At 49.2% G+C, this 17937-nt stretch overlaps 1 protein-coding gene and 1 long non-coding RNA gene across 8 annotated transcripts in view; one reads left to right on the top strand and one right to left on the bottom strand.

The window, feature by feature from the left end:
• The window catches only part of ANKS1A (ankyrin repeat and sterile alpha motif domain containing 1A), a 168730-nt gene that overhangs the window by 119313 nt on the left and 31480 nt on the right, over positions 1-17937 (top strand). The window lies entirely within an intron of this gene.
• Positions 6537-7621, bottom strand: LOC138985060 (uncharacterized). The gene is made up of 3 exons (XR_011462297.1): positions 7490-7621; positions 7097-7195; positions 6537-6661 (listed from the first exon to the last, which is right to left on the bottom strand). It is a non-coding gene; the product is annotated as an uncharacterized lncRNA (long non-coding RNA).

Raw genomic sequence — 17937 nt, 5'->3', positions numbered from 1 at the left:
TGGGAGTGCAGAGGCCTCTCACTGGACACTCTCTCCTCAGGCACTAATTTGGCACGCTGGTCATTGCTGATCTTGTCTTTTTTGTGCATGGCCTGTTTCCCTAACCAGATTAGAGACATTTCAAGGATAGTAATCACAGTTCATTTTACAAAAGGGACACTTCGAAATGTGTCAGTGGTTAAGGACCTTGGAAGGAGGTCGGAGGTCCTGAGTCTAAGGACTCAAGGTTTGGATGGCTGAGGACCTTGCCAGGCTTGAGCGGAGAGAGCTTTCTTTTTGTTCCTGAGGGAGATAGAATAATTAAGTCCTTCTCCAGCTCACCCTTCAATCTTGAATTTTATTTTCTTACTCATTCTCTAGTAATAAGTAATAGCTCTTTTATATCACAACAAAGAATTCTAGAGAATACGCAGAATAATTTGCTTCACAGATGGGAGCATAGAAATTTATGGATTTCAGAAGAGGTTTATTGCCAGTGTTTTATGGATTTCTCACTTAATTTGATAGATTAGCTCCCCTCCCTCCATTTTCTTTTAAAGCCAAAAATGCTTTATGAAAACATTCTAATTTGGAGAGGGAGCATTAAATTTTACATTTAAATGCCAATATCAGTTTTAAGCTAACTCCATTTACTGCTTGCCCTTCCCCCTTACATAAAATAGTTAACAGTTATAAAGGATTTGAAAATAAAAGTCCCCCCTTGCAAATGTCACAGTAGGCGTTATAACTCTTTCTGCTTTAATGGCAGCCCACTCCAGTATTCTTGCCTGGAGAATCCCACGGACAGAGGAATCTGGCAGGTTATCGTCCATAGGGTTTCAGAGTCGGACATGATTGAATCAAATTAGCACATCATATATTGAAGTAAAGACTAGAAATAGCTTTGGCCAGTTCTTGGCCCCTACTCTTTTCAATTAGATTGAGAGGAGAAAAGAACCAAACCAGATATGGTATGTTTCAGGTCCATTTCAGTTAAAATATCAGCTCCTGCCCAGGTAGCTCCATCCATCCCTGTAGGTGTCCAGAAGGACTTGCAGTGGAGTGAACGCAGAACCAAAGAAATCCTCAGCTGCGTCCATGTGTTTAAGGGCTTCACAGGTACTTACTTGATAGAGTGGAAGCGTTAGCATCTCTGACATCTGTGGTGCAGGTAGAATTGATTTGTCAGAAAAGGGAATTTTCCAAAGCCCATTTTAAAAAAATCAACAATATTGCCACTGATCCAGAATGAAGGTCCTGGATGAGTTTCCCCTGTTGGGTTAACACAGAGGCCTGGCCATGCTGTAGCTCAGATAATGCTCTTTCTCTAGTCTGAACTTCTTCTGAAGGTTCAATTAGGTTTGGCCTGTTTTCACCCTGGGCAGCCACTTGAGAACTGCCAGCTTCTAAGGCCAGAGCCCAGTGATGGGTGGGTTTGTTTCACTGCTGGCAGGGACTGCAGTGCCACATCTCCTGGACCCTTGAGGAGGGCACCAGAGACTGATCTCAGTGAAGAGCTCGTCTGTTGGTCCTCACGTGGAGATGCAGGCATGCCTCAGAAGGGTTTCAGCTGCCCAGATGGACCCGAGCAGGCTGGATGATGCAGCCTCTTCGGGCCCCGTTCCTGGACAAGAGCTCCATCCTGTGTCACTAAGAACTTTGTGTGACATCATCACTGGTGGTCACACCCAAGTCATTCCACAGAGCAGCATTTGTTGGGTTTCAGCCTGGCTTGTGGAAAATGAGGTGCACCTGCCCTGTAACATTTCCAACAACGGGAAGAGGGAATTTCATTTGAGAGTCCCTGAATATCTTCTGTAGGTGTACCACTCAAGAGCTGCTTTGGGGAGCGTTTGTGTACCTCTCCCACGTTTGCCACTGTGCCCTTTCCTTGATTTAGTTTAGACAAATGCTTCCTACTGGTATTAAAATACATTTCCAAGCCTTTGTATGCTTAGCATTATTCAGGCCGGTATCATTGCATTGTTTGCTCAATTCTATGTAATGTGGTCATTATGTCTATGTTTTCTCAGTTTTGAGCTACAAAAGGAAATACAGCATCATAAATCCAAAGCCACCTTGGTTAGAGGCAGTCAGCTGTCCAAGGGTGAGGGTTCCGTGTCCAAAGAAACAAAGCTGGAGCCAAGAATATGATTGACACCTGGGAAATCTGCAGGACTAAATAGGCTGAGCACAGCCTTGCCCTGAAATCCCAGCGTAACAAGATGAAACGAAGATACAGACACTTAAGGGTGGTGTACTAGAACAGATCAAGGAAGCAGCTCAGTTCACACGGTGATTGTACGCCCGTGGGGCTCTTTGTCCTGTGAGTCGGTGGCAGACATTGGCTCAGGAACCGTCTCGCATGAGTAGCGGGTGCAGAGGCGCTGGCTGGCCTCCCTGGAGCCTGCTCTCAGCCCACTGTCAGTGGCTGTCCGGGCGGCTGACACCGTCCACCGGACCAGCAGGTACTTACTCAGCGCCAGCTCTGAGTGCAGGGCGCACAGCTAAAGGACCTCGCTCCTTGTCTTAGGGAGCTTTTCTGAAGGGAGTCTGGCTCCTGGATTTTGTGTGAGGAAGAGTTTCAGGGCAGTGGTCTCGCTGAAAGTAGGGGCTAGGGGCTGGTCTTAATGATGCACTTTAGTATTTTTACTTGTTTATGTGTTCAACAAAAACAGCTTCCTAAATATGCTCTGGTTTATACCTTACGTGAGACTAAGAAAACGTTAATTGTTTGTCTGTAAACGAACTGTGTGTTTTCTGGGTTGGCTTGGCGGGAGTAAGTGTGCCCCAGCCCGTGGTGCCCCTCCTTGATCCTGCCGTGGCTGGATTCTTTTTCCACTTCTTTAACCTTAACGCCACTTTGTCATATGGGTCTTAGGGCTGGTGTTTAACTGAGTTCCTTTCACCCTCGTGCCTCACCTCGTGCTGATTGGATGTTGCCAGCCTGTGTTGGGCAGAAATCGGACAGCCTCACTCCTCTCCTCAGTTCCACGGTTGGTTCCTTGGTGATTTCTAGCAAATTGTGGTCATCTCTGGGTATGAGTTTCTCTATCTGTAAAGGAGCATAAAACAAGAATGTTTCCTACAGGTTCCTTGTGGAATCTGGAAGGTCAGTCCCTCGCCTGGGACACATCAGGAGATGATCTGGAAGCCAGGCCTCTCAGAAGCACAGAGCGGTGTCACCAGCGGCTGCCCTTCACAGGTGGCCACCCCGCCTCTCTGCGCGGTGTCCTGCTTTGCATTCAGAGCAGGAAAGCTGTTAGCACGAGGCTCATTTAAAATCCCAGTTGAGGAGGTTAGCATAGCATCCTTAATTCTAGCGAATGGCTCCAGCTTTCTCTTGAGCAGTTGGAGTGATTAAATGTCATAATATATCAGGGGAGTGCCAGTTATGAACATGCATTTCATGCTGGGTGCGTTTACATTCTTTGATTGGTATTGGGCGTAGCACTGACCTACCTTGGCAGCACCTTTAACTGGGGGCCTTCGTTGACTCAGATTGGACTGAGCAGGGCCAGGACTGCTGCCAGGGCGTCAGCTGCTCTTTCACAGTCACCCTGTTGGAACAGCTAGGATCTTACCCACGTTTCTCATCACGCTGCCCACACAGCCAGGCAGGATATTTTTGCTCTGAGCCGCAATACTACTTAGATTCATCGTAAAATGTCAGAGCTGGAAGGTTCCGTAAATATGAGTTATCTTCTTTACAGGTTAGTAGACTTCGGCCCATAGAGAATGTGACCTACCCAGTGTCTCACGAGACCTTTGACAGTACCCAAGCCTCTGTTGCTTAGCAACATCTTTGGCACAGAGGGGGCACTCCCACTGGTTGAACAAAGGAGCAAACCCAGATCTCCTGGGACTTGTTTGAGCAAGAGAGTTAATTTTACCCTTTTTGGTAATGGTACCAGCATACCAAATCTGATTTTGGTTGAGTGACTGATTCCATTTGTTTTCTTGAAAGAGACTACCAGTCTTTCGTGTTGCAGATGCCACCTGAAAAGTTTGACCTTCTAGTTCGCTGTTTCCCTTATTGCACTTTAAGGCAGTGAGTCTCAAAGTATGATTACAGAGCAGCAGCAGCAGCAGCTTCACCTGGGAACCTGCTAGAATGCAAATTCTTAGCTCCTTCCCAGACCTGGTTAATTAGCTGCTCTGCGGGAAGCCCAGCAACCAAGGTTGTCACAGGCTCTGCTCTCCCGGTGATCCACGCAGGCCGAAGTCTGACAGCCTCTGTTGTAGGAGGTAAGTCTCGGGTGTGTTTCCTCCGGTGAACAGACAGTGAAAGGAGCACGCAGTTATGAACATAAGGAACTAAATGTAGGGATGCATAACACCAGAAAGCAAGTAAAACTTAATGCCAGTTTTATCGGGCACATTTAATATATCCGTGATAATTATCGTGCTAGTGGTAATTAGGCAAATGAAAAGCGGTTTATATAAATGGCTGTAATGAGTATTACCGAGGCAAATCAAGTTTTTATCGTTTTTTCCCCCTTATTAGCTTTCTCATATCTGATAGTGGCCACGCTGTTGGCAGTTTCCCTCCTTACGCCAATTACATGCTTCAGACACCCACAGAGATACGCTCATTCATGGCGGGAATTCGGCTCTCATCTCTCCACTGTTGGTCTTCCCTGTGATCATCTGTCTTAGGTAGATTTCCCCCACAGCAGTATCTAGATGCAAATAATTTATCTGGGAGGGGATCCTAGGAAGCCCTCCTTGGGGAGCAAGAGTGTGAGAAAGATAGGGAACTACTAAGGGGCTTGTTGCCTGGGCCTGGGCTCAGACCCACCAGGGAACCTGGGTGGAAGGAGCCCCTCAGTCTGAGTGCATGCTGCTCTCTGAGCGGGAGCAGGGACAGGACATTGACTTCCAGCCCACTTCCAGTCCAGCCAGGGTCCAGGCCAAGGGCCCTGGCAGCCAGAAAGAACCCGCAGAGAGCTGCAGGTGTCTGTAGTTGGAAATTGTAGGCTTGTCGGGCACAGATGTGATAAATGCTGATGCCACCCTGTCAGTAGCCCAGGGCTAAGGTTTCCCAAGCTCTCTTGGCTACACCCCTCCCCCAGCCTGGAAGTCTGTGGGGACCCCCACCATGGTGCTCGGACAGACCCGATCCTGGGGTCTGGGGAATGTGGCAGACAAGTCCTCAGGGCTCTGAGAGCAGCTGCCAAGGGTGGCGGCAGGAGGACAGGAGCATGTGCTGTGAGAATGGACCCTGGATCTCAGAGTCTGAGCCAGTGAGGAGCAGGTGGTGCAAATGATGAAATCCCGGATTGTAAATGGCAGACGGTGAGTCTGCTCTGGTAGAGGAGAAGAGGGAAGGCAGAAGGTTCTGGGTGCTGGTCAGAAGAGCAGAAGGCAGAAGAGAAGCTTCAGTTTGTTGCCAGAACCCCACCTGCCCCCTGGTGCCCTTTGCTCTCAGCCTCAGCCCACACCCTATCCTGTCCTGCTTCTGTGTTCCCGTCTCTCGTGGCTGCAGAGAACGGTCTGGAGCCGACCGGGCTGGGAACGCCAGGCCTCCCTTCAAGTGGGTCTGTTGGCACAGTGAGTTTGCTTGCTGGGCTGGCGAGGATGGAGGACTGGAATCTTGCCTTCTTCCTAAGATAGTCCTCAGCACAATTTTGACTGGTCCATGATAAAGGAAATGGGGACAGTGAGGAGTGTTGTGGTGGTGCTGATGGCAGTTTTTCTGCCAACTGCCTTTATTTTAAATATGTTCATCCTTTGTACTTCACGTGTCCTTTTATAAGACAAGGAAATTTTCATGTTAAGATTTTTTTCCTTTATTCATATTTTTTGTTTTGAAATAATTATAGATTCACAGTTGCAAAAATAGTACAGAGAGGTCCTTTATTTGGGACTCGTCACCCAGTTTCTGCCAATAGTATAATACATTACATAACTCTTGCACAATGTCAGAGTCAGGAAATTGACTTTGATACAATCCACAGACCCCGTTCTCATTTCACCGGTTTGGGGTGGGGGGTTGTGATTCTATGCAGTTTTTTTATGGGTAGGTTCGTATAGCCATCACTACAGTCAAGATGCAGAATTGTTCTGTCATCACTAAGATCTCCTTCATACTTTCATCCTGCTCGTTTCTAAAGTCCTTATATGTCATGATGAAAAGGCAACCTTGTAATATTCCCATTATCCCAGTTTAGGGGAAAATGGCCCACACATTTGCTGAGTTGAAGGACCACTGCCCCGTGTCTCCCTGTTGAAGCAAGACAACACCGTGCTCTGCACAGAAGCCATTTTCTAAAAAGAGGCAAGTGTCCCAGGATGTAGAGAAGCTTATTTTTGCATCAGATCTTTTTCTTTCAGGACTTAGCCCTCTGGAGGCTAAAGTGTATTCACCAAGGGTTACTCCATATTCTGCCACCTGCTCAATTGCCAGGTCAGTGGGGCATCTCAACAGAGGCAGAAAGCAAGGGTCAGCCTTGTGTGGCCTCTCTCATGGCCTTGGTGAAGTCAGTGGATGACTCTGAGCCTCAGTTTCCTTACCTGCAAAGTGGCTCATCTGGATCCTCTCTGAGGCCCCCGCTGGCCAAATCTGTGGCTTCCCGCCTCACTTGGTCCAGCCTTCCTCCACTGCCATCGACACAGTGGTGAGGCCCCAAGGGCTGAGTTTGTTAATCTGTAAACCAGCTGTACTTACTTATTCTCACTTCTGGAAGCAAAGTATAAAAAGAAAAAAGGGAAGTTAGAGGTTTTGCACTTCACAGTTTTGACTAAAGCTGTCCTGTTTATTTTCAGCAGAGTAAGAGCATGTTTGAGATTCTGGTGTGTGTGTGTACAACCACACACACACACACGGCCTGAGCTCAAAGATACTTGAGAAAAACAAATCTTGTTGATCTCGGTTGCTGTGAGTACTAAACTCCTGCAGTCTGAACTTGCACTGTCTCTCTTTCTGAGTCCCTCTGTCACTCAAGCACTGGATTCTGTAAGAGGCAGAATCTTAGACAAGGTTCTGTAACTCATTAACAGTGGAGCTGGGAAGCCCAGCTCGGGACCCCTGAGCTTGGATCCGGGACCCTTGGGGGCATCGGCGAGCCTTCCCTCCGCCCTTTCTCCTCTCCGAGGACCCCTGGGGCCAGCACACCTGCTCGGAATGCTTCCCCACTGTCTTCTCCCTCTTTCCTCTTATTCCAGACTCTGCGAAGGGACGAAGCTGGAAGTTGTCTCCCCAGTTTTGCTGCCTCTGAAATAAGCACATAGCCCCCTTTTAAATTGTTATTGCTTATCGAACAAGACAAGAATGGGAAACAGACTGGCAGAAAGAACCAACAGTAGAGATGGTAGAGTAATATTTTTAAGTAATGGCTGCCCTGGGTCTCACACTAGCAGGAATACACTTGGTGTTTCTTTGGCTCCTCTGATAACCTCTCCCTCGTGGTGTTGTCTTGAGGCTGTAGCTCCCACTGCTTTTCCAAAGGCCCTCCCTCCTAGACGCACACCCCAGCCCCTGGGGAACAGTCTTGGCCTTGATAAATACTTGCGGAACAGTTGGGACTGGTGGGTTGTGTTCGCTCTGGAATCTTGGTGCAAGCCAAGGTGAGAGATGGCCTCTGCAGGGTGGGGGTCCAGGGTCTTGCAGCGCCTCACAGGGTGGAGAAGGCAGCGTGACTGTCTCTTCTGCCTTTCCTCTCCCAAGTGCAGCCTTTCATGTTCTTCCTGAGAAAGTCCAGTACTCTGTCATCGCAACGCACCAGACTCCCTTGCCAACAGGCCCAAGAGTACAGGTCCCCAGGGCTTTCCCAGGGCGGGCGGTCTCCACTGAGACTGCTTGGGAAAGGCTGTGTTCTTTCTGGTTGGCCCATGTGATTGTGTACTTGAACATGGCATTTAATCCACAGTCGTTTCATGCTGCTGCCCATGTAGGGAGTGGGTTTTCCCAGGAGTCCCAGAAGGTACGTGACCTCACCCTGCCAGCCTGATGAGAAGCAGGGGCGTGTTGGTGTGTCTTCACATGCTGGGCCTTTCCATGGCCCCCCATTTCCTCACCAGCCAGAGGAAGCCCTGTGCCTGAGCTCTGGTCCCAGAACCTGAAGTGTTCCTTTGGGGACATCAAGTTGTGCTCCTGTCCACGTGGTCAGGAAAGAGCGACAGGAACCCATGTTCCTTAGGAGCACAGACATGGACGCCCAACAGAAAGGAAAAGCAGGAAGATGACCGCACTCACTGCAGGAGGCTAGTGGCCTCAGGGGCAGGGAAGGGCGGCCAGGACCCGGGAAGGGCGGTGTTGTATTGGCTGTATTCTGTTTCCTGAACCAGGTGGGGAGGTTGTGGATGGGTCATTTATTATTAGTGTTGAAATTACAGTGTTATAAAATATACTGTCTGGAATTTAAGAAGTATTTCAGTTTTGGGGTTTTTTTTAAGAGGATCAGTCACATTTCCTTGTGGTTGAGGTCAGCACGGGGCTGAGATGCAAGAGGAAGTCGGCAGGAACCTGCAGTGAGGATGCAGTGGAGGGATCAGGAGGCAAGATGCCGCATAGCTGTGAGGAAAGTCGTCACTTTCCCCTCTCATTTCCTCTTCAGGAAAAGTCTCAGATGGAATAAAGATGTATGTCCTGAACAAATTCCTAAGAACCTGTTAAGGTGCAACCACTTTAAAACTCCTTGTGTGTTTTCCACGGGGTATTGACTCAGCCCGGCCAGCGCTCAGTACTTGCTAGGAGCACCCATGGGAAATACAAGAGAAGCGGAAGAGGTGTGGTAGGCTTATGTCAAAGGACCAGGAACCTCCCTGGACCATATTTACATGGACACGTTTGCGTTAGGATGGCCAGGCTACCTCTGCCGCGAGGATCTGAAGACAGAAACCTCGGATGCGTTCAGTCCCCAAAGGGTGCTGGCAGAGCACCAAAGCTCTCAGATGCCCACTGTGTGCTGGGCACCCACCCTCTGTTATCACGTCCGGTCCCCATCTAGAACCTCGAAGCAGGTGTTTCTCCATTTACAGACAAGACTAAGGTAGGTTCGTGTGTTTTGCCAAAGTCACAGACTAAGGATAAAGCCTTGTTCTGATTCGGAATGCTTTGCTCTATTAGCCCGTACGGCAGGAAGAGCCCAGGCGACTCGAGCTGGACCTGAAGGGAGTAGTAGGGTGAAGATTCAGGGGCAGCAGCGGGGGCAGAGGCCGGGCCCCGCAGTGGGGATCTTGAGCAGGACGCGGGTTGGTGAGAACAGTGGGCTGAGAGGTGGGCCCCACGTCAGCCCCAGCCAGGGTCAGGCACCTCAGGCTCACCGTTGTCTGCACCGCTGAGCGCTGCTTCCCACCCGTACGAGAGTTATCCTCCATGTACCTGTCACTCCCACGGAGGGTTTCCATGTGTCTTATCTTCCCTGATTATATTTAGGAGATATAAGGATGATATTTTCCTGATTTTTTTTGCACTGCCTTTTGGGATTGGGGTTGGGGCAGAGCACAGACTAGTTCCTAGCTCAGTTTTTTTGCTTAGGATGACCTTGGATGCCCTTGAAGTTTAGAACACGTCTCTGAGACTTAGAGGACTCTAGTTGCTTTGCCTCCATGTCCTGTGGTCTGCCGGGGGAAGGGAAGGGGAGCAGGTGGACATAAGGGGACCCATCTCAGTTAAAGTGCCCTGCTGTCCCTGTGCTCCTGGCTGGAGATCCAGGTGGGCCTAGGGCTGTTCCCATTCATCACGTGCCTGATGCCATGAGTAGAAGCTGGAAGCTTGACTTGTGTGAGGTGGGCTCTGAGTTGGTAGTATGTAAGAAGCCAGGACTTTGCTTTGTAACCAGAAGCAGTCATACAGCCCAGGCTGCTTGGCCCTGGACCACGGCGGTGGGTAAGGCGCTGCTCAAACAGGAACCTCAGTGCGGAAAAAGGAAGGGCTGGAAGTATGCTGCAGTCACCTGGAACTGTTTCCTAGCCTTTTGGAGGAGGCAGCCAGAGAAGGGTTCTGTGTGGGAGTCTAGGCTTACTTGATGACAGTGGTCTGAGAATTCCTATGTGCAGAGCTCAGGGTATTGATAGCAGAGGCTAGAGTCTATCAGACAGTGCTGCCAGCTCCACCCAGGAGGGTGGCTGTGTGGCCAGTCAGGACGAGGGTTGTTTGGTTAATCACAGAACTCTGTTAAAGAAGGAAGTCATCTTAAAAAGAGTACAAACGCTGTAATTTAACCCCAACGCATAGATATGTAGGCTAGTCTTTGTGAAGCTGGGGCTTTTTCTTTCTGTGTGGACCTGCTAATTTGGAATTCTCTGTCCTCTTTATTACATGGATCACATCTACAATAGAGGATTGATTCAGACTTTTAGACTGAGTTTCTCAAAAGTGAGGCAAGCATTTAGCCACTTGTGAAGCCCTCTGAGTACACAGAATCCTTTTAGAAATTTTTACAGTTTATTTCTCCAACAACACAATTCAAGAACACATTTAAAAAAATTAGTCTCTTGGAAACATCTACCTGGTCATCACTGAAACAGCTTTTTGCACTTGTTTCATTTCTGTAGCATTTAATTTAATTGCATATTTCTGTCCACACATATAACCATTTTAAACATTTTTGGAAATGATCCCAGCTGGTTCTTAGTGAGCAGAACCCTCAGCCAGTGGAAGCAGAAGACTCCGGGTGTGCCTGAGAGGCTCCTGCCCCTGTGGGTGTGGGCAGCATTGGTCGATTAACGAGAGGCTAATTTGTTGCTCAGTTGTGTGTGTGTTCAGTCGCTAAGTCGTGTCTGAGTCTTGGCGACCCCATGGACTGCAGCAAACCAGGCTCCTCTGTCCTCCACTGTCTCCCAGAGTTTGCTCAAATTCATGTCCGTTTTGTTGGTGATGTTATCCAACCCTCTCATCCTCAGTTGCCCCCTTCTCCTCCTGCTCTCAATCTTTCCCAGCATCAGGGTCTTATCCAGTGAGTCGGCTCTTCACGTCAGGTGGCCAGAGTATTGGAGCTTCCGCTTCAGTATCAGTCCTTCCAGTTCGTATTCAACGTTGATTTCCTTTAGGATTGACTGGTTTGATCTCCTTGCAGTCCAGGGGACTCTCAAGAGTCTTGTCTAGCACCACAGTTTGAAAGTATGAATTCTTTAGCACTCAGTCTTCTTTATGATCCAGCTCTCATATCCATACATGACTACTGGAAAAACCATAGTTAAGCAAAATCATTAACAGACTTGCAGGGTAGGTGTCACCTCATCACAGGTGACCATGTGATTTTCCCTCGTCCACCTATTTCCCCAGATTTCTCTGAGGTGAGGGGTTGGTGCCTCTAGGCCTTCTCCCTCTTCTCCCTCTCCTCGCTCTCCTCTGCTGAGTACTGTCCCTGGTCCTCTGTCTCTTGCCTGGTAGAAAGGCGTCACCTCCCTCACATGAAACATTTTGTCCTGAATGGAGAAGCAGCCTCCAGCTGAGTGTCCAGGATGTGAGCTATTGTTCACACAGCATGTTCCAACAGTTTCTGCCAGAAGAAAGAACCCCTTTCCCGCTGGTCAGTCGTTTTTTTTTTTTAAACAAAGGAATCTGGGTTTTGATTAACTTGTTTTTAGGTGGAATTCTGTTTCCTCTGGAACCAGATGACTGTGACTCACATGTGCACACACCATCTAAGCTCTGTAAGCTGAAGCGGGTGAGGAAGGGCCCGCATGGACACTCCACCAGCCTCTGTGGTTTCACAAGGACTGCAGATGTTTCTCTGCGTGAGGGAGGCTGACATCTGCTCAAGTGGGTTACAGAGCGAAAGCTAAATGGCTCTTAGGCTCAACCCTATTTTTCCAAGGACTTAATTTAAGAAGGCACTTTAGTACCTCCTGCCGGGGCCCCAGGACATGGCAGGCCCCGAGTCTCCCCGGAGCCGGGGTAGACAAACACTGCCTCTGGAGAAGGAGCAGGTCTCTCCCTCTGTGCTTGCAGCCGAGAGAACCTTGTCTTTCCTCCCAGGGTGATGTCATCCAGGGAAGCCCACGTCTTTCAGGCGGTGCAGAGCTTGCTCAGACTCGTGTCTCAGTAAGTTAACTCCGCATTGCAGCTCTGTTTGGGAACCAAACACTTCTCTAAGACTCCTCATGTGCTGTCTCAGATCTTGACAGCAGCCTCATGTTGAGGTCTCCATCTTGCCTTTGTGAAAACTGAGGCTTAAGAATGAGAAAGTGAAAGAAAGTGAAAGTGAAAGTCGCTCAGTCGTGTCTGACTCTTTGCAGCCCCATGGACTGAACAGTCCACAGAATTCTCCAGGCCAGAATACTGGAGTGGGTAGCCGTTCCCTTTTCCAGGGGATCTTTCCAACACAGAGATCGAACCCAGGTCTCCCGCCTTACAGGCGGATTCTTTGCCAGCTGAGCCACAAGGGTAAGGATGAGAAGTCAAGTAATTTGCCTGTAACGGTGATTGCCTGAATGATGAATTTTTTTGTTCACATTTTATAGAAAGAGAAATTGAAAGAAATGTTAAATGACTTATCCAAGATTCCACAACTAAATAAGTGGATTTTTTGGGGGGCTTCACTGCGCAGCATAGGGGATCCTAGATCCCTGACCAGGGATTGAACCCATACTGTTTGCAGCGGGGGCACAGAATCTTAACCACTGGACCAGGGAAATCCCTTAAGTGGATTTTGAACTCAGGTTTCTTGTTCCAGTGTCCTCAGTCCCACGTATTTAAAATTGTACTCTTGAGTTTTCCTAGAGTAGAAGTTAGGCCCTAAATAAGTTGAATTAGAAAGATAATCAGGCACTGGCCACATATTTCTAGCTCTGTGATCATGTTCTTTAAGCTAAAAGTTATTTAACTTTTCTGATGTTTGGTTTCCTCATCATTAAAATGGGAGGGGACTTCCCTGGTGGGCCAGTGGTGAAGACTGTGCCTTACAAGACAGGGGACGCCGGTTCAATCCCTGTCCTGGTCCAGGAAGATTCCGCATGCCACAGGGCAACTAAGCCTGTGCGCTGTAACTACTGAGGCGCACATGCCTAAAGCTGGTGCTCCGAGACGAGAGAAGCCGCCGCAGTGAACAGCCTGTGCGCTGTAGCTGGAGAGCAGCCCCCACGTGCTGCAACTAGAGGACGCCCATGGACAGCGACAAAGACCCAGTGCAGCCAAAAACACACATATATTAAAATAATTTAAAAGCATTAAATGGGATGGCTTGTAGTCCCCCTGCCCAGACCCCCGCCCCAGCTGGTAACGCGGAGGGCACAGCACCCCCCTGCAGGAACCTAAGCCTGGAACCTGTCCACCCTGGAAAGCTGGAGTGTTAACAGCATTAATCTAAGTGCTTTCCAAGAAGGGTACCTTGCTTGCTGTGAGCACCTGTCCTGATTTTCAGGATGACCTCCTGAAGTAGGAAGGGGGTCACTGAACAAGCTCTTGGCATGGTCCACACTTCTTGCCTGTGCAGTATTCTGAGGATGGCTTTGATCCCATTTGATTGATTTCGGGCAGTAGAGGATACTAGCCAAGTATCCTAACGTGCTGCTTATCGTGCTAAAGCAGCCCACCAAAGGAGGGATCAGTGTCTTTTGAGTCTGATTAATAAGAACCAGTTTCCCAGGGCCTGTTCATCCCTGGGAACACTGATAATTGAGTTTTCAGTCCGGCAAGTCTGGGGTTAGCCTGAGTTCCAGAAGAGAGAACGCCACACTGCGGAGGAGCAGGGCTGACAGCCCTTAACCCTGAAGCTTTGTGACTCAGAATAATGGTGAAGTCAGTGGAGTTCCCACATTCCTTTCTCTTTGTTTCCTTTGCCTGTTGGGCATGTTTCTGCTCATTAGCATGTTGAGCAGAGCTCATTACAAATGAGGAAACTCAGACCAGCGTTGGTCTTACCATTTTTTATTCTCTAAAAGATTTGATCCTGAAAGAGATCTTTATCCCAGTATTTTATTCTGAAAAACTTCTAACATACAAAAAACTTGAAAGAGACTTTTGAACAGTGAGTGAATGCCTGTATATTCACCACCTACAGCCTAGATTGCAATTAGATTTTGCTGTTCTTGCTTTATCTCATATCTGTTAAGCCCTCAGACCACTGAAAAATAGATGTTACATTGTGATGCATTTCAAAATAACTTGCAGACATCAGTACATGTCATCACTAAACATTTTAACAGGTATGTCATTATGTAGAGTTTGGTACTTGTTTATCAATTTGAGGGGAGGTTACTGCAAATGAAAGACTTAAACCATGAGTCCACCTTTCCCTGAATTTTGATAAATACATACATTTGTATGACCCAAATTCTATCAAGATATGGGATATTACCATCACCCCAGGAAGTTCCCCATGTCCCTGCCCAGTCAATCTTTACCCTTTCCTACCCCACCAGCAACTATTCTTCCTAATGTTGGATGTTCGTCTGCCTTTTCTGGAACATTATATAAATGGAATCAGTGCAATGTGTGTTCTTTTGTATAAGGCTTATCTGAAAGATTTTACCTAGTGATTTAAAATGAATTTGGGGGACTCTATCAGCTTCATCCAACTTCTGTTTCACAGAGATGACTGGGAGTGGCAGACTGTAGGAAGCCTCAGGGCATCTGATGGATGTTGGTAGTGTATTTGTGTTAAGTATATGTAATTTTTTCTTTTTTTAACTTCTTCAGTGTATATAATTTGGTGCTCAAAATTCCACATTCGTCTCCTTTGATATTACACGGCAAGTGTTCCCCTGCAGAGTCTGAGGAGCTGATGGATATAGAAGAACCCCTTTCTCTCCCTGGCCACAGTGCTGAGGAAATCAATCCTGAGTGGGCGCCTGGGGTGTTTGCTTTGGGCCACTTTAGTCCGTAGCCAGACACACAGTGCAGCGCACTGCAGTGGAATTCAAGCTCTGGAAGAGCAGGACCAACAAGGGAAGGTTGCTGGTGGTAAAAGAAAAACCAAAGAAGGACCAAGAGACAGATTTCCCAGTGTTTGAGAGAACTGCACCTCTCTGAGCGGCTTCCTCCTCCCCCAAACCAGCCTACTCCTGATAGAAAGTAGATTGCATAAATTGGACAGGAACCCAAATACATAATCCTCATTAATCTTTTAGAGTCTTGTCCCACTTATTAAAGCCCGTACTTGGCACATAACCCAGAGTTCTGTGGTAGCAATAATAAAGTTAATTGGAGTCTAGGTCTCCCACCTTTTTTCTTCTTTCAGCAGTTTCTTGGGGCTTTTAGGTAAAAGAGTCCTTGTAGAGGAGGCTGTCCTAGCACGAGAAGGTCACTTGGCAAGTCTCCTTTACTTTCCGCCAAGTGGCCAGTCTGGGGCATGGGCGTTGGTCAAGGAAAGGGCCAGCTGGTAGTTGTGGGGTGCACGATACTTTGGGGAGCACGGTGGGTATCAGCCTCCCAAGAGGTGTGTAAAGGATAAAAATGAGGAGGGGAAAGGGAATTGGAGACTTAGACGGGGTCAGGAAGTGTAGCCTGGGGCAGACACACACAGGCTTTCATCTGAGCCTGTGTCCCAGACCAAAGGACAGGGACTTCAGAGACGTAACAGCTCTGTGGTCTCTCAGCCTCATAGGAAAAGTGAGATTGAGAAGGAAGGTGACAATGTAAAAGGGATTCAGATGGGAATACTATAAATATGGCAAAGGTCTAAAGCCCCCCACCATGAGCTGGAGACTGGCTGTGCTCCGTGGAGAAGAAGTGACTCATTGTTCGTTGAGCTGCCTGGGGAGGGACAACCCCCCCACCCACCCACCCACCGCTGCAGATACGTATTCATCCCCTGCTGGCCACTGCTCCCCTCCCCCTCCAGTCCTGTCTCCCTCCACTAAACACAGTTGGCAAGGTTAGAAAATCAGGACAAATAATTTACTTCAATCCATCCTTGTCTTTCCAAGGCCTGGTGTGATTCAGTCTGGGGGGAGAGGGGAAAAAATAACTCAGACCCTGGCCGGTGACCTTTTATCAAATGAGGGGAATCAAAGCCTGCTCTAGGCGGAGGAGCCCTATCTGCTGCTGAGGGCGGAAAACAAAGAGATGGCGATGAATTCTTATGTGCTCTCTGGGCTGGGAGGCGGTGGCGGCGGCATCAGGGAACCTCGCACCGTGGAACAGCCAGTCTGGCATCGTCGGTCACTTGGTGGCAGGGGCTTGGGCCTCCAGGGAGGCGAGGACTCCGCCTGTGCGCCTGGGAATGGGGGGCGCTGTCTGAGCAGGGCCGTCTGGCCTGAGGAGGGCGTCTGGCCCTGGTTCCTCACACACAGAGCAGCATCGGCCCCTCAGAGTGGTGCCATCAGTGGGGGATGGGGTAGGCGCCGGCAGAGCTGCAGCGTTCTCACCTGAGAAATGGGGTGGCAAGTCCGCTTGGCAGTGAGCTAGGCTGGGCAGGACTGTTGAGGGAAGGGGCCGGCTGGTAGTCGTGGGGTGTGAGGTCCCTGTGCCAGAGACCCAGGGAGGTGGGAAAAAGATAAAAATGCAGAGGGGAGTTAGAGAATCCAGACTGAGGTCCAGAGGTGTCACGTGCCCTTCCCCTCCTACCGTGTTGGTGAGGCGACGAGGCTGGCCCGGGCGTTTAACAAGTGGTAACTCGTTTGTCACCTTCATGTACCAGCTCTGGGCAGGCGCCGTGCGGCCTCTAGAAGAAACAGCTTGAGCCAGGGTCCTCACCTTTACTGGGTCTCTCGGGTCCCCGGGACACACCGTAAAACAGCTAGTGGGGAAGTTACAGTGCAAGCGTGGGGTGTCTCCAGGCCAATAAAGGAGTCGGTCTCCGGGGCAGCAAAAGGGAGACGGCGTCCCCAGTCCTGGTGGTACAGGCCCAGCGGGACTGTGTTTTCCATCTCATGGGAGGGCCCTGAGGAGCTGTCACTCGTGAGAGGGTCCTCAGGAGCTGACAGCTCACTGGGCAACAGACGGGGGTGGGGGTTGGGGGGACATGTCTGACATGAGGAGCCAAATTCAGTTCCAGAAACACCTCCCTTTATGTTCCTGTTTGCCGCAAAAGGTAGAAGCAAGGTGATCCCTTTGCCTTCCTGCTCTCAGTGAGGCTCATCTTATGACCGGACTGATTCCTGGTCCCCCGACGTTTTTGCACTTGGAGCCCAGGCACATCGCCCTTGGTTCTCACCTGTGCCACCTCCTAGGAGGGAGCCTCGCTGTCCCAAGGCTGTGGTCCTCCTTGGACTGCCTGTACCCAACTCACCTCTGGGGCACAGAAGACCCAGCAAAGCCCAGGAAGTACTTTTCCCCAAGGCTTTGTCTTCTCCCTCCCCTCACTCCCAGTGTCCATGGAAAAGCCTGATGTGATCTGAGTTGCTCCCGGCAGCCAGGTGATGGTGACGGGAGAGTGAACCTGTCTGTATATAGAGTGTCTCTTCCTGTTGCCAGCCTTTGGGCACCAGGGTCCTGTGTTCTGAACCAGCAGATGAGAGAGGGCCTTGGCAGCAGGGTCCCTAGTGTGTGGTTTTGGTTGTTTTCAGCCATACAGAGAACATATTTTTATACAGCCCAGGTAGGAGGAAAAAAAAGAAAGCCTGAATACTTGCTGAAAATGGAGTATTTGCAAGCATTTTATAAAATAGATGAGTCCATTATGGTGATAACTTTCAGGCTTTACTAAACACAAATACAAGCTCTTTATAGAGTTGACATGAAGTGCACTATTAAAGTGTGGCCATTTCCCACCTCTCTCCAAAAACGTCACGGATCCTAAGCAATAAAAAAAACCAGAGAATGTTGAACTGTTCCGTTCTGTTCTGCCAGCCTCTTCCCCCGACATTCCCCCGAGGTGCAGAATGTTTCTGGGAAAACAGCCTAATCAGATTGTTTAACTCAAGCCTAAATAGTTAAACTACCCCCAGGTGTGAGGATCAGAGCAGTGTCTGTCTTCTGTGGCTGCTCCTCTTTGTCCAGAAATGACCACATTCCCCCTTCGCTGGTCCTGGGGCCCTGGGGCTGTGGCAGGGGGAGGTGATGAGATCCGGCTCCTCCAGCCTCCACAGCCCGGGATGAGGGCCTGGGCAGAGCTGTGCCAGTCTCTG

This window comes from Bos mutus, chromosome 23 (genome assembly GCF_027580195.1).
Source record: "Bos mutus isolate GX-2022 chromosome 23, NWIPB_WYAK_1.1, whole genome shotgun sequence".
In the NCBI taxonomy this organism is placed as follows: domain Eukaryota; kingdom Metazoa; phylum Chordata; class Mammalia; order Artiodactyla; family Bovidae; genus Bos; species Bos mutus.
Note: the sequence above shows the minus strand (reverse complement) of the source record. Positions and strands in the feature narration are given on the sequence as shown.